At 41.7% G+C, this 22174-nt stretch overlaps 1 pseudogene; it reads left to right on the top strand.

Annotated features, from left to right (window-relative positions):
* Positions 1 to 11195: 11195 nt before the first annotated feature.
* Positions 11196 to 12285, top strand: LOC100756317 (annotated as a pseudogene).
* Positions 12286 to 22174: the final 9889 nt, after the last annotated feature.

Below are 22174 nucleotides of genomic sequence, written 5' to 3'. Positions count from 1 at the left end.
TTTGCTGTTGATAGGCTGGTGAGATGGTTCATCCCTTAAAGTCTAGGTTTACAAACAAAAATATAAGAATTTGATATTGCTTCTAGTGCACCCTGGCCAAAGCTTGATAGCTGGATTGTTGTCAGGAGGTACTTGTCAAATGGAAAACCCACCTTTCCCCTTGTAAAAGGCCATTCTAGGAGCCCAGAATCAGCTTCTCAGAGGAAACCATGGCTTGTAATTGACAGATATGTAATGAGTACACAGATCCACAGGACATTAATATTGTATCTGTTAAGTCTTGCAAGGCTGTCTGGAGTGTGTTTCAGTTACATTGACTTCTTCACCAAATTGGACAGCTGCAAATCTATCCTGTGACATTTGGTTTTCCCACTGTGTATCTACAACTACCTTTGAATTTATTTCACAGATCTTTGGTGTCATCTGCCTATTTTGAGAGATGCTACAAGGTAAAATGATACTGCCATGTGAAATAGCAATTATATTTCATTTGTGTTCTGTAGAATCTCTTCCCCAAGAACTCAACAAATCATTTTCTTGAGATAGTGGTCTTAGAAACAGATGAGGGCAAGATGCAAGTAACAGAACAAGAAGATCAGAATCCTTTTTCTATTTTTAAATTACTTTATAATGGAGAATTAACTAGGCCTTCTTACAGAAAGTGCTTTAGGAAGCTACAGATGCACAGCATGCATTGTTTTCTAAACTCTTACCAGCACACCTGCAACACTGTGAATCTTTCAAGGAAGAAACCAGAATGCATGGCCATTGTGAAGGCTGTTCAGTGCACCACTACAGAAATATCACTTATAACACAGACACACACTAATAAAGATGATACTAAAAGAAGGAACTGTGTGAGTGGAACCCTCCATACTTTTTACTCAATTTCTATGTGAGGAAAAAATTGCTCCTTTGAATTAAGGAAATAAAGCATGATATCTATACACAGTGCAGTACACACATACATAGGTAGGGGATTCTGGGAGCATGGTCCTAATGATAGTAATAATCTGAATAGTAATCAATCAAAAGCTTCAATGAGCTTCTGATATTCTTGACATGTTCAAAGGAAGTATTATTTTCTCTTCTCCTTTTGAGTGGATGAATGCATGTGTGTGTGTTGACATGAATGCATGTGTGTGTGTTGGCATGTGAGCCTGTGTAAGACTTGTTGGAGACATAAGTCAGTACCTTCCACATACTTAGGTATTTCTCTACAAATGGGCTACATTGTCATCTCTCTTCTTTCTTCATTCTTCATTGGCTTCCCATAGAAACCCAGAAGCATCAAGAAGCCAGCCCATCTCACCGTGTTTCTGTGACAAATGTTCAAAATGGTAGGGTGTTCCATATATGGATGACAGTTATAAACTTTCAATATAATTTGTAAAAGACCAAAGTGTAGCTCTAGTGATGTGACTGAAATTCATGAACCTTTCTTAGTCTGTGATTAAAATTCATGAGTCTGCTGTGTTAATTTGTTCTCCATTGCTGTGAGGAAACACAATTACCAAAAGCTACTTTGGGAAAAAGGGGTGTTGTTTCAGCTTCCAACTTATAGTGCATCACAAGAGGAAGTTAGGGCAGGAATTCAAGCTTCAGTGGTCCAAGAAGAGGCACTGAAGAGTGCTGCTTACTGGCTTGCTTTATTATATACCCTACGAATACCTAACAAAGGGTGGCTCTGCCCCCAATAGACTGTGAATTTCTATATCAATTGTAAATCAAGAAACAGTCTTAGCAAAGAATATGGTCAATGAGACCAAATGGCAGGCTACAGATTGGGAAACGATCTTAACCAACCCCACACCTGACAGAGGACTGATCTTCAAAACATATAAAGAACTCAAGAATCTTGACACCAAAATACCAAATAATCCAATTAAAAATGGGGTACATATCTAAACAGAGAATTCTCAACAGAAGAAACTCAAATGGACATTTAAAGAATTGCTCAACATCCTTAGTCATTATGGAAATGCAAATCAAAATGACTGGGATATCATCTTTCACCTATCAGAATGGCTAAGATAAAAAAAAATAACACTGATGAGAGCTTATGATGGAGAGGATATGGAGTAAGGGGAACAGTCTTCCATTATTGGAGAAAGGGCAAAATTGTAAGCCACTTTGAATATCAATATGGCAGTTTCTCAGAAAACTGAGAATCAATCTACCTCAAGACATAGCAATACCACACTTGGGCATATGACCAAAGTATGGACAATTATGTCAAAGGGCATTTGCTCAACTATATTCATAGCAGCACTATTAATAATAGTCAGAACCTGGAAACAACCTAGATGCCCAAAGAAAATGTGATACTTTAACACAATAGAGTATTACTCAGATGTACAATACAATGACATCATGAAATTTGCAGGTAAATGGACAGAACTAGAGAAAAAAAACTTCCTTAGAGAGGTAAGTCAGACCCAGAAAGACAAGCACAGTTTGCATTCACTCACGAGTGGGTATTAGATGTAATGGAAAGGATAACCAGACTACAGTCCACAACCATAGAGAAGCTAGGTAAAAAGGTGGACCCTCAGAGGGACACACATGGAGGATCCCAGGAAGGAAAATAGTTAAGATCTCCTGGGTAAACTAGAAGGAGGGATGGTGAATGGAAATATGAGGGATCAAGAACACCAAGTTGGGGGAAGATTACAGGGGGACAGCAATGAAAGAGATATCTTGAGAGAGGGAGGCTTCACAGTGTTAGAGAGAAATCGGGTGCTATGGAAATTCCTAGGAATCCAGAAGGATGACCCCCAGGTAAGATTCCTAGAAATAGTGAAGAGGATATCTGAACAGGCCTTTCCCTTACACCAGATTAGTGATTACCCTAATTGTCATCATAGAGCCTGTGTCTAGTAATTGATGGAAACAGATGCAATGATCCACAGTCAAGCACTGATGAGAGTTACTGGAGTTCAGCTGAAGACAGAGTGGAGGGATCATATGAACAAGGGAAGTCAAGAGCATGATGGGGAAAACCACAGAGACAGATGACCAGAGCTAGTGGGTGCTCATGGACTATGAGATTATGGATTGACAGCTGGGGAACCTGGTTGGGACTAAACTAAACCTTCTGAATATGGGTGACAGTTATGTGACTTGATCTTTTTGGGTGGGGCTGGCAATGGCACTAGGACCTATGCCAGGTGCCCATTCCCTATGGTGGGATACCTTGTTCCATCTTGATACAGCGGGGAGGGGAGTGGTATGCAAACTTGGTATGACATACTTTGTTGACTTCCCAAAGAAGGTCTTACAGCCTCTGAAGAGGCAGGGGAGGGAGGTGCGTAGGAGAATGGAGTGAGGGGAACTAAGGTTGGTAAGTAAAATGAAAAATAAAATTTTTAAGTAAACAACAGAAAGAAAATGCCTTAGGCAGGTATGAGTTCTCAGAACTCAGGAGGCAGAGGCAGACAGATCTGGGTGACTTAGAGGCCAGATTAATCTACAAAGTGATTTCTAGTATAGCCCCAGCTGTTTATAGAGAGTCTGTATAACAAATTGTTGCGGGGGGCATGAAAATGCCTTAGAGACAGCTCTATAGACAGTCTGATGGAGGCATTTCTTAAGTGAGGTTCCCATCTCCAGATGACCATCGCTTGTGTCAAGTTCACACCCAGGTAGGTAGGACAGCTGCTTAGAGACCAGGTTTGTTTTAGTGACTGCTTAGTAACATATTGTGTGGGGGCTTAAGTAATCATATGATTGAGCTGGTGAGATTCTAATTCAGTTTAGAGTACTGGCTGCTCTTCCACAAGGACCAAGTTCAGTTCCCAGAACCCACATTGAAGATCTAAATTATCTATTTTTCTAGTCCTAGGGAATCCTAAACCTTCTTCTGGACTCCTCTTGTATATGGAACACAATTTCTACACAAACATCAATGCAAAGAGCCATTAAATAAATTAATAAAATTTAAAAGGAAGTACAGTAGTCTTTTTGAGCTGTTTGCACATCTTTGAAAACCCAACTCTCCAGTGGATGGCTTATAGCAGGAGGGTAGTTAGCTTTTTCTGGGTTTGTCCCTGGTTCTAGGATGGCTACACACATGAGTGTAATGACAGCACACATTGGGCCCTGCTACTAAAAGAGTAAAATTAAAGAAGACATGAAGTTAAAAGAAGGTGGGGGTACATCGGAGGTGTTGAGAAGGAATATGAATAGGATCAAGATTCATTGCATGATTGAGTGAAATTCTCAAAGAATTAATAAGAAAAGTACATGGAAAAATAGTAATGTAAACAAACCAATGAGACTCCAACATGATGTTATGGATAAATTGTGCTCACTCACTGCTTGTCACCATGTTGGCAACTCCTCTATAAGTCAAGGTGCTGACAACCCATCACAAGTGAGTATAGGTGACGTAGAGCTCTACACACCTCCTGTCCTTTGATCTGCTTTCTGCTATGGTCTCTTCTTTCATGCTGGTAAGAAAGGAATTCAAAGACTGTGGTTTGATGTGGAATGAGAAACCTTATGGGCAGAGCCCATGATTCTTCTCAGATGGGCTCAGTTTCCCCTGTGAGAGCCAGATTCCTCACACAACTCTCTGGGAGCGTAAGGGAGCACTGGGTTCACAATTTAGCCTTCTTTCTTTCAAATGAAGAGTCTGGAAGTGGTCAAACACAGACTTTTCAAATAACAGATTTGAGGTTGGAGGTACCTGAGTGAACCTAACCCACCTGGTGAAGAGACACAGATGGCAATTTTAGCCACCTGCAGGAAATCTAGGTAGAGAAACAAAACTGAATAACTCAAAACCAACTGATAGATGAATACTACTGAGGAATGAGCCAGAGTTATGGAGGGCTAGCTTGGCAATTTCTGTGGTGACTGAATCATTCATCATATGTCAGTATTTTCTAGGCATAGAGAGTCTCCCAAAGACAAGAAGAAAGAGATGAAAGATGTGGGAACCATTTTACTATTCACTTTCTAGAAGGGGAAACGTCCCTAAGCCTCTTCTTTGATATCTGGAAGCTGTCCTGAACTGAATCTACAGACCAGGCTGGCCTGGAACTCACTGAGATCCACCTGCCTATGACTCCGAAATGCTGAGAATAAATTGTACACAGCTACCACCCGGTTAATTCTGATCCTGAAGCCAGAAGACACACATTTAATTGGGCCACACCTTCTTCTGAAAGCCTATTAAGGGACACTGAAGAAGGAGGCTGTTGCTCTCTGCCTGCTTGCCCTCACTATGCAGCAAGCCAATTCCTTCACTGGAATTAGAGAAATGTCTTCAGGATTCCAGCAGATATTGAAGACCAGCTGACAGGTCAAATCTGCTTGACTGATTAAGTACTGAAACCTTGAACATTTACTTCACAGCTACACATTGGGGGATTAGCAGGACCGCAGCCATAAGGCATTCTAATGCGTCTCCTTTCTTCATATATAGATTCATTTTATATGTTATGTTACTCTGGAGAAACCTAGTACATTTTTTGTGAAGAGTGTATAAAATGTCCCAAATGATTCAACAGTTGTATGTAATTGTCAAAAACCAGTTACCCATTGACGTAACATTCAATCTAGAAAAAAGTGGAGTGATGTAACTGTCTCTAATAACAGCCTAGACTGTCTTTTTTGAAACTAATACTGAAATATTAGATAGAGAATTTCAGAGAGACTCATAGAAGTGAGAACACAGGGGAAAACAGAAGCTAAATATCTGAAATGTGTCTGATTGTGTCCCACAGGTTAAAGAGAAAACAAATCCTGGTTCTTCATTTTGGATCCTGTCCACCATCCAAACTGCCACCTTAAAAGTGTCAGGGGACCTGGCAGTCAAAACTGCCAGAGATTCTCCTACAGGTGGGCCATCAGCAACTTCCTTTTTTCCCCAGGAGGATATTCAGGTAGCCATTAAAAGTCCAACTTTCTCATCTGGAGTCAATCACAAACTGAAATGGTATTTGAGAATACACCTGAAGGAGTTGATTTAAAAAAGCACAGGTTACCTGTCAGTAGCCCTAGTGTTGCTCAGTTCTCCCGAGAGATATGTTTGGGCAAAGTTCCAGTTCCGTATCATAAGCACCAAAGGAGAGAAAACCCAAAGTGTGATGCACCCAAGAGTCTTTATGTCCTTGCCATACTGAAAACCAGTAGGTTTTCATAAAAGTTCATTCTTCCAGATTTTCTCTTTTCCTATGCACATTTGCTTCACCCAAGTCATGAGCTTACCCTCCTCTACAAAATGAAAACAGTCCTGCATTTTTGGACTGAAAATGTCACCCAGGATGAAGGTTCCAAGGTGTACGATGGCAGATGAGCTAGCAGTGCTGTGGGAGAATTCCCTCTTCAAAGAGTGCTGCCCAGTAGCTGGCCAGGAATTCCAAGCTCACCATGCCATCTTAACAGCTCACTCCTTCGTTTTCAGAGCCATGTTTGTACATGACAAGGAAGAGAACAAAAAGAACTGAGTTGAGATTCATGACCTGGAACCGTAGGCTTCGGGGTAATGATGGGCGTCATTTACACCGGGAAGGCACCAGACCTCCACAGCATGGCAGATGCTGTGCTGGCAGCTGCTGACAAGTATGGCCTGGAGCATTTGAAGGTCATGTGAGAGGATGACCTCTGCAGGGACCACTCTGTGGAGAATGCTGCCCACACTCTCATCCTGGCTGACATCCACAATGCAGAGTAGCTTAAAGCACAGGTACTGAATTTTATTACAGCTCATGCTTCTGAGGTCTCTGAAATCTCATAGGGTAAATTAACAGCTGGGTGACATGCACACTTCCTAGCAGAGTCATACTGCTCCCTGGCATCTGGAGCTGTCTTGCCTGCGAACCTGTAATGGTGGCCATACCCCTTTGGGCATGGCTTCAGGCAGGTGGAAGAAGAAAGAGGGAGGCTTGACCTGTGGCTTCTTTTCATTCTTTTTGCTTCGATCTGCCTGAAGCCATGCCCAAAGGGATGTGGCCACCATTACAGTTTTACTGGATAAGACCCCTTTATGATATTCCACTTGAGCTGATAATATTTGTGGATTGCTTAAGTCCTTGTTCCCTTTAAAGGCCATTTTTAAATGCTTAAAGTCATGTCCTTCTCTTCCAATCATTGTCTGTAGTTCAGAAATTTCCTTAGAAATTTCTACAGGTCATTAGGAGTTTGGGTTATAATAGTCATATCCACCACAGTGTCCACCAAACCAGAAATAACTTTATTTTTATTCTTACTTTCAACTGAGGCCTCTGATCCTTTAGAGAAGTTTACCAAAATATGTGTTTTTTGTCTCCTCCATTCACGTTTGATTCATCATCCCTAGCCAAAATACCATCTAGGAAATGTACCCTCTATTTGTACCAATAGGCAATGTACCATCTATTTGTCCTTGAGAGATTGTCCTCCAAAATGACTGAAAATGGCCAGACACTTCTCGATGTGGTAGCCTTCAAGATGCTCCTCAAGGAGTTTCTCAATTGTAAATTGTAAATCTATGTAAGGACACACCATTTCAAAAACAGTAAGAGAGAGATTGAAAATCAGGAGGAAAGTTATTTTTCATTATGTGTGTGGTGGTTAACATATTTAGTTAAAGATACACTTGAGACGGACTTCAGAGGATTGCTTATGTAGAGGAAAGTTATTATGAATAGTAACTCACTAGAAATGTGTCGATAAGTATGTTTTCTCTCATGTAATAAATGTGATATTCTAAGCACCGCTGGCTGACTTAGGCCTGCATTGTAAAACTGAGGTGTCAGAAATCTACGGAGTTTGATAGTTGTGTCTTTGCATACTTAATGAGATTCCCTCTACAAAACAAAGACACTCTCAATCAAACCCTAACCCAATGTCTACTCCTTCAAATATAGCTCTGTCCACAAAGGACAGATTCTGAAGCAGGGAACACTTGTGTCCTGTTGTAAATTATATTCAGGACATAAAAGCAATCTGTAGTGGAAGCCTGGAATACTCAGGAAGTTTAAGTGGATCAAGGGAATCACTTAATTGAGATGAGGCTGTTTTTTCTGGAGTGGCCTAATCTCTAAAAGTTAAAAGAAACAAAAAATAAATAATAGGAAAAAAAAGAAGTCTCCAGTTTTGCACAATTTTTAAACATAGTTGAGCAGAGACATGCTCATCAAGAAGATTATGTAAGTAATGAATAATGTGTAATAATTAATAAAATTAAGGGCTGAAATAAAGGTGTCTTCCCAGCCTCTAGATCCAGATTAAGGGTGTGTGTCTTCCATCAATAGTAATCATTTCAAGTGGATCTGTCTACTTCAACTTACGTAATAATTGCATACAGGTGTGCTCTGCACATTTGAGTATTGTTAATTTCAGATATTGCCAAGTTGAGAACAAAGAATACCCATCTCAAGTGTGTTTACAATGAGTGCTGCTATAAACAGCATCAGGGAAGAAGGGTTCTCCTGAGTATGTCAGTGGTCTTAGTTTTCACAGAATAGACATCAGATAAAGCACACATAAATGGTGAGTGTGAAGCAGAGCCAGGAAGTCCTTATGGTGGCTCAGCTCTCTCCTAACCTATATACCATCCAAAACCTCAATCACTGGGTTACTCCAACAAACTGGAGTGGTGGTCTTTTGCCTGCTTCTCAGATGATCATGCCTAGAAAAATGTTTAAGCCCCATCTATGTGTGGTTAATGAATATCCTAAATCATTCTCCGGTCAATCAATTACATTGAATCTCAGTAGGTCATGTACTTATTCTTCTCATCCCTAAAGGGAGAGATTATTCTCATTTCCATGAAAAGCAGACTATATTCAACAGAAACCATAGAGGAAGGTGCTTTAGATGGATTTCCTTCTGAAGCATGATGATCAAAATTCTCTGTACCAGTCATGTCTCTCCAGTTATCTTACCTTGAAGAGTACCTCTAAGCCTATACTACAAGGAAATAAGTTTATTGATTGAATCAGCACAGCCATTCCCAGGCTGACTCTCTGTAAATTTGGCTGCAACACTACTTATCTGTGGTTAGCAGATAATTCAATCAATTGGTTTTGATTGCTTGTTTTTGCTTCTTTTCTTTGGTAGAATTCTTGCAGGTGGCCACTTAATAGCATAGGTGATTCTTCACTGGGTGGATTCAGTTCAGGGAAAGAGGTACTCCATCCCAGAAAACATTCCATTGAAGGGATTATATTTTTTAATCTCAAGACCCTATATTTGAAGGAAGATGTGTTTCAGGAAGTATTGAATATCATCTGAACCCTTTGCAAACCAGAATGCTCCTACAATTTTAAGCCTAGCAGAGTAAGCCTGGGAGTTCAAAGATTGAAGAGGACAGACTTACAAGTGAGGAATGAAAATTATCAGGTAATGAGAAGCTTTATCTTGGCATTCAGCATGAGCACAATGAGAGGCCTTTAGGGTCTTCTGTTAGCACACACTTAAGTGGATCAGAATTTGTTTTCAAGGAGGATTAACAGAACAGGAAGGGCAAGACCACCACTGAAATTTGGCAGAGCCATCCCCAGGACAGTGAGTATGAATGGAATGAAAGTTAGGAAAGAAGACAGTCATTTTCAGAGAATCCTGCTTGGTTCTGCTTAATGCCAACCATAAAGGGTTTCTTCCATCCTGAACTCCATATTGTGAATAATGAGAACAGTGACAGAAAAAAGTTCTATTCCTGGATCATGTTCGTGGGAAGAATACATTTTTTCACAAAGAGGTATTTCTGTGTAACAGCTCTGTCTGTCATAGAACTAAATCTTCACACCAAGCTGGCCTTGAACTAACAGAGAAATGCCTGGGCTTAAGGTATATGCCACCACAGTGTGTTCGTAGGAATATTTAACAACACGAGAAGTGTAATAACAACTGTGTAGGAGTAGAAATCATTTTTTTATTTATAGAAGAATAATTCGGGCAGGAAAATGCACTTGTGGTGGTTATTCTTGCTTTCCAAATAGACAACCCCTGGAATTAACTAAAAAATCCTAAAATGGATGGTACAACTGTGAGCAATGGTTTGTATGAGTTGGAGTAGGAGATCCATTTGAAATTCTGATTTTGGAGTTAGAAAACCCAAGCATAAGAACAGGATCATCAGGCCTGAAGACACACACCTTTAATCCAGATCTTAGGCAAGGAGACACACCTTAAATTGGGATACACCTTCTTCTGAAAGCATATAAAAGTCATGCAAGAGGGAAGTTGAAGCACTCTGACGGCTTGCACTCACCTTTCAGCAAGTCCATCACTTCACTGTCATTAGAAAATGCTTATATGAATTTCAGCATATACTGAGGAACAGCAGATACATCCAACCTCCTGGACTGAGTAAGTACTGGATTCTTATGCTTTTACTTAACAACTGACATTGTGTGATTAACAGGAATGCTGTCATAAGTCATTCTAATGAATCTCCTAAATTCACACAGAGAGGTTCATTTCATATGTTCTGTTGCTCTAGAGAAACCTGGTACAATGCCTTTAGATAAATGTGTATAAAATGTTCCATATGATTCAATATTTGACTAAGATTCAATCTAGAAATGAAATCAGAATGATGTAACCTTCCATAGTAGCCTAAACTCTCTCTTCTGAAAGTAATATTGAAATCTTGATAGAAAATTTCAGAGAGATATCCAAGTTTCCAGCCCCATAGAAGTGGGAACAGAGGGGAAAACAGAAAATAAAAGACTAAAAGCTTCTATGGTAGCATACATATAGCTTACAATTTATGAAGCCACTGGTGATCAAAGTAGGAAAGCATTATTTACCCAGAGAAGCCAAACAGACACCTTTCTTCTGAGGACTCAGGAGATGAATGAAGATGTTCTCTTTGTGTTCAAGTACACACAGGGCTACCTGAGATTGAACAAAATTAAAGGAGTAATCCAGCTCATGCCCTTTATCACAGCACTAGAGTGTATAAAATTAGGAGTGGGGTCTTCAGTAGTCAGTCTCAGGATTATCTCCTGTTAAGCTGAGGGGACACAGCAGTGTGATGTTTGTTGAGAGCTCATAGAGCCTGATATAGAGGCAAGAGATAGTGGCTTGGATGCTTTGCCTTGCTGATCTTCACCTTGAAGCTTGAACCCCAATATGAGTATCTCAGGATTTATTTTCCTTTTTAAAGATATCTGTAATTGTGACCCCAGGTTGAAGAAGAAACAGTCCTATTTCTTCATTTTTGGATCCAGGTTCACTTTCAAACTACCACAGTAGAAATGACAGAAGACCGGGCAGCAGAGAGATGGGGCTACACAGAGATCACTGTCCAGAAATTCTCCTACAGTTGGACCATAAGTAACTTTGGATTCTGCTTCAGGAAATAGGGGACACCATTAAAAGTCCAACCTTCTCATCCGGAGCCAGTGACAACGACAAATGGTGTTTGGAAGTACTGACAAACGGGTACGATGAAGAAAGCAAGGATTACTTGTCAATTCTCCTAACGTTGCTCAGCTGCCCAAAGTGCCCAGTATGGGCAAGGTTCCAGTTTTGGATCATGAGTGTTGACAGAGAGAAAACCAAAGGAATGATAAGCCCAAGATTATTCAAGTTCACGCCAAATCAACAATGTGGATTCAAAAAGTTTATCCATAGAGATTTGCTCTTGAGTCTGGAGTCTTGGCTTCTCCCAGACAATGAACTCACTATCTTATGTGATGTGGACCTGGCGATCCAAGACTCCTTCATCAACTCTGAGGAGAGCACGAGCCAGGTATCCAGGGTCCAAGGTGCACGATGGCAGATGAGCTAGGACAGCTGTGGGAGAATTCCCTCTTCACAGACTGCTGCCTGGTGGTAGCTGGCCAGGAATTCCAAGCTCACAAGGCCATCTTAGCAGCTCGCTCTCCAGTTTTCAGAGCCATGTTTGAACATGACATGGAGGAGAAAAGAAAACACCGAGAGGAGATCCATGATCTGGAGCCCCAAGTCTTCAAGGCAATGATGGACTTCATTTATAATGGGAAGGTAACATTCCTCCACAGCATGGCAGATTCTATACTGAGAGCTGCTGACAAGTATGGCCTGGAGCGTTTGAAGGTCATGTGCGAGGATGCCCTCTGCAGGGACCTCTGTGTTGAGATTGCTGCCCACACTCTCATTCTGGCTGACCTTGACAGTGCAGGGCAGTTGAAAATCAAGGCACTAGATTTCATTACAGCTCATGCTTCTGAGGTCTCTGAGACCTCAAGCTGGAAGACAATGATGGTCTTACATGCCCACTTATTGGCTGAAGCATTCAGATCCTTGGAATCTGCTCACAGCTCTTTACTGGAGCCCCCTCCCAAATGCTTGAAGCAATCATAGGATCCTCTCAGCTTTGACCTACAGGTGTATTCCAGAAGCAGCAGCCAGCATTGTTACTAAGGCCACCTGGGTAGACTTCAGTACATCTGTATCATATACAGACTCTCTGGGGAAAGACAACATGGGGGCTCAACCCTTTAAAGCCCCGTAAGTGAGTTAAATCATGGGGATCAGTGGATTCCTGGATACTATACACAGTTGATGGACTGGTTGGTTAGCATTTTATCCAATGAGTTGGATACTGGGATTCCATTCAGTTGATTACCCCAAACACATCCCAGCAGGGTTTCTTTGGAGAAACCTGTCTGGACTAGACTAAACAGATTATTTGATGAAGGATTTAGAGCAAAGGATGAAACAGACATGCATGTTTGCTTACAAGAGACAGAGAAAGGAGACAGCTTTTTTTTTTCCAAACTCAGGGTGTGCGGACTGGAGGGTTGACTCAGTTGGCCAAAGCAATTGTTGCTCCTGCAGAGGAACAGTTCTTGAATTCAGCTCTGTGCATCCACGGGTGACTTCTCAAACATCTGTAACTGGAGAACCGGAGGTTTGAAGTCCTCATCTGTGTCTAAGGGTGTATCCATCTCTGTTAACCAAAAGCAATATAAGGTGAATAAAAATTTTACAATCAGTTTGTGCATTCCATGGTTTTTCTGTTTAAAGAACCCAATTTTGTCCATCCAGCTGTGCTTGGCTGTAGAAGTTTAGACAGAATCCTCAGGGCCACTCTATTCCCATGAGCATTTCTGCTAGCCTGTGCTATTTATGGGTAAGTTAATACCATTAATATTGAGGGATATTAATGACCATTGATTGTACATCTTGTTTCATTTGGATTTGTTTTTGGTTGTGGAATTGTGTGTAGATTTCTACCCCATTTATCTTTGGCTGTTGGTAAAGTGGGATTATCTATTTCCTTTGTTTTTCTGGTTGTAGTTAACCTCCTTTGGTTGGAGTTTTCCTTCCAAAGCTTTCTTTAGGGCTGAATTGCTGGATATGTATTATTTAAATCTGGTTTTATCTTGGAATATCTTGTTTCTACATCTATATTGATTGAAAATTCTGCTGGGTACAGTAATCTGTGTTGGCAACCGTGGTCTTTTAGTGTATGTAGAATATCTAGCCAGGGCCTTCTGACTTTCAGTGTTTCCTTGGAGAAGTCAGGTATAATTGGAATAGATTTGCCTTTATATGTTACTTGATGTTTTTCCTTATTTGCGCTTAATATTGTTTCTATGTTCTGTGTGTTTGGAGCTTTAATTATTATGTGACAAGTGGACTTTTGTTTTCACTCATTTGGTGTGCTGTGGGTTTCTTGTACTTTCATTAGCATGTCTTTTTTTAGGTTGTGAAAGTTTTCTTCTATGATTTTGTTCAATCTGTTTTCTGCATTTTGAGTTGCGTTTTTTCACCTTCTTCTATACCTATTAGTTTTAGGTTTGGCCTTTTCACAGTGTCCCATATTTCCTGGATATTTTGTGTTAGGGATTGTTGCCTTAACATTTTCTTTGATACATTTCTCCTAGTGTATCTTCAATGCCTGAGATTCTCTCTTCCATGTGTTGTATTCTGTGGTTATACTTTCATCTATAGTTCCTGATCATATACACAGCTTTTCTACTTTACCTACGCCTTAGTTTTGCTTATCGTCTTTATTTATTTATGTTTGAAATTTTTCCTTCATGTGTTTGATTATTTTTTTCTTGGGTTTCCTTAATAGAATTGTTAATTTCTTATAATTTTTGGTTTGTTTTTTTCTTCCATTTCTTTAAGGGATTTTCTCATATTCCCTTTGGGGTCTTCTATCATTTCCATGAAGTTATTTTTATGGCCATTCTCTTCTGCTTCATCTCTGTTTGGACATTCAGGTCTTGCTAGTGTACAGTCCCTAGACTCTTGTGCTGTCATATTGCTTTTTCTGTTGTTGAATGTGTTATTATATTGTCTTCTTTCCTTCCCTTTTTCTATTGGTTGTAGAAGGTGTCTATTCCTCTCCTGGTGGGTACTGGACCAAGGTTTTCTTCCAATGGTTGCAAACCTGCCCAATACTCTGATGTCTCTCCTATTCCATTGCATGGAGGCAGGACTTGTACCGGGGTGTTGGATTTCTCTGGGTGGGGTGGAGTACACAGGGATGGGATCTGCTGTGAGCATTGCCATTGAGACTATTTATTTCTAACACTAAAATCAGGAATTAAGGTAATTTTTAATGTAAAAGGAAAGCATTTCATTATTGCTTTGTGATTGAAAATTCCAAACTCGGGAAGGCCCACCCTGAATCCAGACTCACCTCACCCTTGTGCCCCTTCTGCCCTCTGCCCTGTAGCTTGAGGTGAGTCTGTGAGCTGTTCTTCCCCCAACTTCCCCCATCACCCCCTGCTTAATTCCTCCTAAGTCTCCACCCAGACAAGATTTTACCTTTCCAGACCAGAAGGCCCACCCTGAGTCTGGACACAGCTCACTCTTGTCCCCCTTCTGCCCTCTACCCTCCACCTTCCGATTGAGATGAGTCTGGGAGCTGTTATCCTCCCAACCTTCCCCATCACCCCTGCTAACTTCCTCCTGCGACTCCCCTTGGACAAGAGTGGGCACAAACTGGAAGTCCCACACTGACTCCAAAGGCACCTCACCCTTGAACCCCGTCCACAGTCTGCCCTCCACTTGGCGGCTTGAGTTCACCCACTGCTCTGTGACTGCTGCCTGAGAGATGGAGAGACCCCACCCACACCCAATGGAAGAAGGGATGAGATGACTACAGAATAAGAACACAATCAACAACTGAAAGACCAATATGACACCATCAGAATCTATGGATTCCACACCAGCAAGACCTGAAAAGCCCAACATAGAGGATGTAGAAAAATGTGCCTTAAAAATTATCCTATGAAGATAATAGAGACCATTGAAATGGAAAGAAGAAAATCCCTTAAATAAACAAGCAAAAACTACATGAAGTAGAGGAAAAGACAAACCAAAAAATTCAAGAAATAAACAAACCTCTTAAAGAATCTAAAGAAAGCCAAGAAAAAACAACCAAACAAGGGAAGGAAATGTTTCAAACAGTTCACGGTTTGAAAACACAATAGAAACAATAAGGAAAACACAGAATGAGGGCATGCTGGAAATGGAAAAGCTGGGTAAACAATCAGGAACCTCTGATGTAATCATAACCAATAGAATACAAGATATGGAAGAAATAATCTCAAGTGTTGAAGACTCATTAGAGGATATGCAGTCATCCACCAAAGAAAACCTCAAGTCCAACAAATCCCTAATACTAAATATCCAGGAAATATGGGGCACTGTGAAAAGACCACACCTAAGAATAACATATATATGTAGGGAGTAACCCTAGCCCCGCCCAATAGTCCTGGGGCAGGTACCAGGTGGACCTGGGGACTCGCCCATAAGGGCGGGGTGAAGGAAAGCCGGCATGACGTAAGGGGGGCTTCTTAAAAGGCTGCACGTGGGGACCGGGCGCTCTCTTTGTTCTGGCTGCGCTGGCTGGGTTCTTAACCTAGCTCTGGCCTGTGTTTCACCCGGCTGTGCTTGGAATAAAGAGACTTTAATCCAATATCTGGCGCCCAACGATAAACGAACCTGAAGAGCCAACGAGCATCCGGAAAATCCAGTGAGTTTCCCCCGTGCGTGAGGGGCTTACCACCCCCCACCACCTTTCCCGGGCTCCTGACTCCTGCCGCGGGGTCCTTGGATTCGCCCACTTCTAGCGGGTGCTGCAGGCCGCGGCTCAGACGCGAACAGCGGCACCCGCGCATAACCACTGCCGCTGGGACTTCTGACTCCCGCAGCGGTAATTCCAGCGCCCCATCCACCTGCCGACTTCTCTGCTTCCCGCGGAGCGCCGGTGCATGCCGTGGCTCAATCACGCTACTGGGACTTCTGACCCGCCACGTGAGAGCTGCCCGCCCGCAGGAGACCCGGCCTGGCTTTGTCTGGCCATCCGGCTACCTGGGAGAATTCTCCGGGGCACTCATCTTAGTTAGCTTCCTGTGTGCGCTTAGGGCCTGAACGCAGAGCTCCTGCGCGCAAAGAGGAGGGTTTTCAGCTTTCATTTACAGGGAAAGCACCCCTGTTCCCACTTGCCTGTCTACACCTGCTGCCTCCGTCTGCGACCAGACCCTGGCAGGGTAAGTCTTTCAACTCTAGCCGTGGGCACAGCCACCCGCCTGACGCAAATACCCACAGGTAAGTTCTAAAAAGTTTCTTAGCGGCAAAAGCAGAATTCTGTGAGTCAGATCCTACTCTAGATAGACGCGCTGCGCCACCTGCTGGCCGGCACGTGGTTACTACAACGGGAAATGAATTTACCAATAGATATGGTTACGTTTCCCCTAAAGCTAGATACGTATAATATCTCTTATGCTTACATGCATTCACTGCTGGAGGAGCAGGCTGACTTACAAAATATGGGCTTACATGTTTTGTTAGCTGTGACTTTCTTGATTCACGTGTCGTTGTTCCTCAAGAATAGAAGGAAGGTTGATATCTCTACCCACTTGCAGGACATACAAGCCTTACGTAGCCAAGCTCTAAATGAATCAAAACTTACCTATTCATCGATTCTTGAGCTGTTAGAACAAAAACTGGACGATGGGCTCCGTTCAATGTTCTATAAGATACAGACAGATCTATCTACTACTCAAGCTGAAATGCAGCATATTTATAACAACATAAAAATGGACAGATGCTCCATCGAGTCTTTAAAGGCCGATCGGGCAAAGGACCGTGATGAGATTCAGGATGTTATTCAGCACATTTATAACAACATAAAAATAGACAGATGCTCCTTCGAGTCTTTAAAAGCCGATCAGGCAAAGGACCGTGATGAGATTCAGGAACTTATTCAGCACATTTATAACAACATAAAAATAGACAGATGCTCCATCTTAGAGTCTTTACAAGCCGATCGGGCAAAGGATCGTGATGAGACTCAGGAACTTATTCAGACCTTACAAGCTAAACAGACTAAAGACCATGAGGAACTGACATCTAGTTTGGGAATGCTGCAAGCTAAACAGACTAAAGACCATGAGGAACTGACATCTAGTTTGGGAATGCTGCAAGCTAAACAGACTAAAGACCATGAGGAACTGACATCTAGTTTGGGAATAATGCAAGCTAAACAGACTAAAGATCATGAGGAACTGACATCTAGTTTGGGAATAATTCAAACTAAACAGGTTACAGACCATGAGGAACTGAAATCTAGTTTAAGTTTTCTACAAACAAAACAAACTACAGACCATGATGCCTTAATGGCTAAGCAGGCAGCAGACTGTGAATCGCTAGAGATGGCATGCAGCCGCTTAGAAACTCAGCTAGGCTCTCTCTCCTATTCCTTTGTCACTAAGGTACAAGAGACCCAGAATAGGCTTCAACAATCAGATAATGCCACTAAGTCAATAGCTGGGAAATGTGAGAGGGACTATAATGAACTTAGAACTGAGCTTCAAAGATTACAGGAGGAGTTACAGACCAGGGTGGTCAAACTGGAAATGTCTACCGAGTTAATGGCAGAGATTAATCGCAACCTTGATTCTAAATTTCAATCTTTGGATGGCTATTTCCAGGCCACCCAAATGCTAGCTAGGGATGAACGTATTACTCGTCTAGAAAATCTTACAGGAGAATTGTCGAAGCAAATCGAGGATTCCGCATCACGCCTTGAATCCTTAATGGTGGATGAGATTAAAGCCTCGCGTGACGAAATTCTGACCCGGCTGACATACCTTGAACAAGAAGACACTGACTCACTTCGATCCGAGATGCACAATTCGAGAAGGTATTTCAATCACCCTAAAGCGGTTACACACACACCTTTAGTCTACCCGGCCATGGTGGTGGACAAGCAATCATCTAAAAAACACTCCCAGGGGCAGACAGCATATACGTGGCAACCAACCCAATTAAAGGATCTTAGGCATATTAAGGAATCGGTTGTCTCGTATGGTCTTCATAGCCCATACGTAAAACAGCTGTTGCATTCTTGGGCCACTTTTAACAGGGTGACGCCCGCAGATTGGGTGGGCTTGGCATCGGCTGTCCTCGATAATTCCTGCTTAATTGAATGGAGAGCATTATTCAGGGAAGAAGCTGGAATCTTAGAACGACAAGCCGCCAGGGACGGAGTTGATGCACCTCTCCAAAAAATCCTAGGAGAAGGCATTTATTCTGACCCACAGATTCAGGCTGAATATGACGACCATACACTGTCCCTATGCAGAACAGCAGCATTAAATGCATGGGACAAGGTTCGTGAATCAGGAGAACAGCTAGAAGCTTTTACAAAAATAGAACAGGGACAAACAGAACCATTTAAAGACTTCTTAGACAGATTGACCAGAGCAGTAGACAAACAGGTAACAGATCTAACAATAAGACATCCAATTGTGTATAGTTTAGCTTATCACAATGCAAACCCAATGTGCAAAAGAATACTTTTGCCTCTAAAGATCAGATCAGCTCCACTAGAAGAATGGGTTTTGCATACTGCCCATATTGACTGTAACATACAAGATACTGGAATCTGGGCAGAAGAAGCTGTCCCAAGAGGTTTCAACAAACAACAGGAGATTAGAAGAGATAGTAACAGAAGGACTTGGGAAGGAAGAGCACCTTACAGGGGCTCACACAGATACCGTGAGGCCAGTGCTCATCGCCACCTTGACCCAGAGCCTCGCATAGGAAGAGCACGCTCTGGAAGTCCATGAAGGCGTCAGGAGAATAGATGTTTCAGCTGTGGTAAGATAGGACATACAAGGAAAAATTGTAGACAGAGAAATTCACGCGACAGGTCATTGCCCTCTGGATTATGTAGGAGATGTGGTAAGGGCAAACACTGGACTAATGAATGCAGATCAACTAGGGATTTTCAGGGAAAATTACTGGCGCCGGGAAACTCGGAAAGGGGCCTCGAGCAGGCCCCTGCCCCGAGAACAGTTCGATCATTCCCAGTAACAGTGGAAGACAATCTCTCACAGGACAAATAGATAATTCCTTGCCTATGGTGGAAAATGATATTGCTCTAGAGGGTAGTTTAAATAGTGATGAAGAATCACATGTGACTAATGAAAATGACAAACGCGTATTTTGGCAAGCTTCTATTAATGATAAAAGGCCTCAGTTACAAATTAAAATTCACAATAAAGTTATGTCTGGTTTGGTGGACACTGGAGCTGATGTGACTATTATCACTCAGAAATGTTGGCCTAAGAATTGGCCACTTAAAGAGGCCAATGTACAATTTTTAGGAATTGGAACTCTATCTAGGGTCCGACGGAGTGTTAACTCGATGGTTTGTATTGGACCGGAAGGACAAAAAGGAATATTGAAACCTTACGTAGCAGATATTGCTATAAATTTATGGGGTCGTGATTTATTACAACAGTGGAATACTCAAATTAACATCCCTCCAGTGTCAGATACGAATTCTAGACAACCGCGGGATAGTAGAAAAGATCGGGTAAGATGCCATGGAAAATGGTTACCAACTATCCGGGCTGTACAGACATTAAATACAAATGACAGGCCTTTAGAGGAACCAAAGGCCCTGCCATTAAAATGGCTTACAGATGAACCGGTCTGGATAGGGCAATGGCCTTTGACCTCTGAAAAGCTAGAGGCTCTAGAAAAGTTAGTACAGGAACAGCTAGAGGCTGGTCACATAGAACAATCTACCAGCCCTTGGAATTCTCCTGTATTTGTCATCAAGAAGAAGTCAGGTAACTGGAGAATGCTGACAGACCTGAGAGCCATAAATAAGGTAATTCAGCCTATGGGCGCTCTACAGCCTGGAATGCCATTGCCTTCCTTAATACCTAAAGGATGGCCGATCATAGTAATTGACCTTAAAGACTGCTTTTTCACTATACCATTACAAGAAAGTGATAGAGAAAAGTTTGCATTTACGGTGCCAACTCTTAATAACTCACAACCAGTTCGGAGATACCAATGGAAAGTTTTACCTCAGGGGATGCTAAACAGCCCTACCTTGTGTCAACAATTTGTACAACAACCTTTGGAAATAATTCGTAAACAATTTCCACAATCTCTTGTTTATCATTATATGGATGATATTCTTTTAGCAGATTCTAATGAGGAAACTTTAGAACGTATGTTTACTATGGTGAAGGAGGTTCTGCCTAGATGGGGTTTACAAATTGCCCCAGAAAAGATACAAAGAGGAGATTCTATTAACTATTTAGGATATAAGATAGACTTACAAAGAATCAGACCTCAAAAGGTACAAATTAGAAGGGACCGTTATCAAACTCTTAACAGTCTTCAGAAGCTACTAGGAGAAATATCTCAATTACAGACGATCATTGGTGTGGAGGGACATGACTTAAAGCATTTAAAAATGGCACTAAAAGGTGATAAGGACTTAAACAGTCCACGAATATTATCGGCTGAAGCAGAAAAAGAGCTACAATGGGTAGAAAACAGAATATTGGATGCGCATGTAGATCGGATAAACCTTGATCTAGATTGCATTCTGGTCATCTTGCCATCCAGAGAATACCCTTCTGGGATTCTGATGCAGAGGGAAGACACTATATTGGAATGGATATTCTTGCCACATAAGCAGAACAAAAAGTTAAAGACGTATATAGAAAAGATTTCTGATTTGATTTTAAAGGGCAAATTAAGACTTCGTCAGTTGACTGGGAAAGACCCAGCAGAGATTATAGTACCCTTAACTAATGATGAGATTTCCTCCCTATGGAAGGATAATGAATATTGGCAAATAGCTCTCACTGACTTTTTGGGAACAATTAGTAACAACTATCCCAAAACCGACAGAATTAAATTCATAAAAAAGACGGTTTGGATTCTTCCACGCATTGTAAGACAAACTCCCATTTCTGGAGTTCTTACCTTCTACACTGATGCTAACAAAACAGGTAAGGCTGGTTATAAAGCAGGTGAGGTAAGTAAAGTAGTTCAAAGTCCATATACATCTGTACAGAAAGCAGAATTATATGCAATTCTTATGGTGCTCATGGATTTTACAGAACCTCTTAATATAGTTACTGATTCCCAATATGCAGAAAGAGTCGTCTTGCACATAGAGACTGCAGAATTTGTCCCTGATAACACTGAACTAACCTCGTTGTTCTTGCAGTTACAGGAAACAATCAGAAACAGAAGTAACCCACTGTACATTACGCATATCAGATCCCATACAGGTCTGCCAGGCCCACTGGCACAAGGCAATGATGAGATCGATCGTTTATTGATTGGCACTGTGCTAGAAGCCTCGGAATTTCATAAAAAGCATCATGTAAATAGCAGGGGTTTAAAGAAGGACTTCTCCATCACTTGGCAACAAGCCAAGGAGATAGTGAGAAACTGTCCTACTTGTTCCTTTTATAACCAAACTCCACTGCCAGCGGGATGTAATCCCAAAGGCCTTCGGAGGAATGAGATCTGGCAAATGGATGTTTTTCACTTTACAGAATTTGGAAATTTGAAATATGTGCATCATACCATTGACACATTCTCAGGTTTCCAATGGGCTACTGCTCTCAACTCTGAAAAGGCTGATTCCGTTATTACACACCTACTGGAGGTGATGGCAGTTATGGGCATACCGGCGCAGATAAAAACTGACAATGCTCCGGCATATGTCTCCACAAAAATGGAACAGTTTTTCAAATATTATAACATTAAGCATGTCACAGGTATACCACACAACCCTACAGGACAAGCAGTCGTCGAAAGGTCTAACAGGACACTTAAGGAGATGCTCCATAGGCAAGCTGGTAAGTCAAAACCCCCCAAACATAGGTTACATAATGCCTTATTAACGCTAAACTTTCTTAATGCCAATGACAGTGGGCAGACAGCTGCGGAAAGACACTGG

The sequence above is a fragment of the Cricetulus griseus genome (assembly GCF_003668045.3).
Source record: "Cricetulus griseus strain 17A/GY chromosome 1 unlocalized genomic scaffold, alternate assembly CriGri-PICRH-1.0 chr1_0, whole genome shotgun sequence".
NCBI lineage: Eukaryota > Metazoa > Chordata > Mammalia > Rodentia > Cricetidae > Cricetulus > Cricetulus griseus.
Note: the sequence above shows the minus strand (reverse complement) of the source record. Positions and strands in the feature narration are given on the sequence as shown.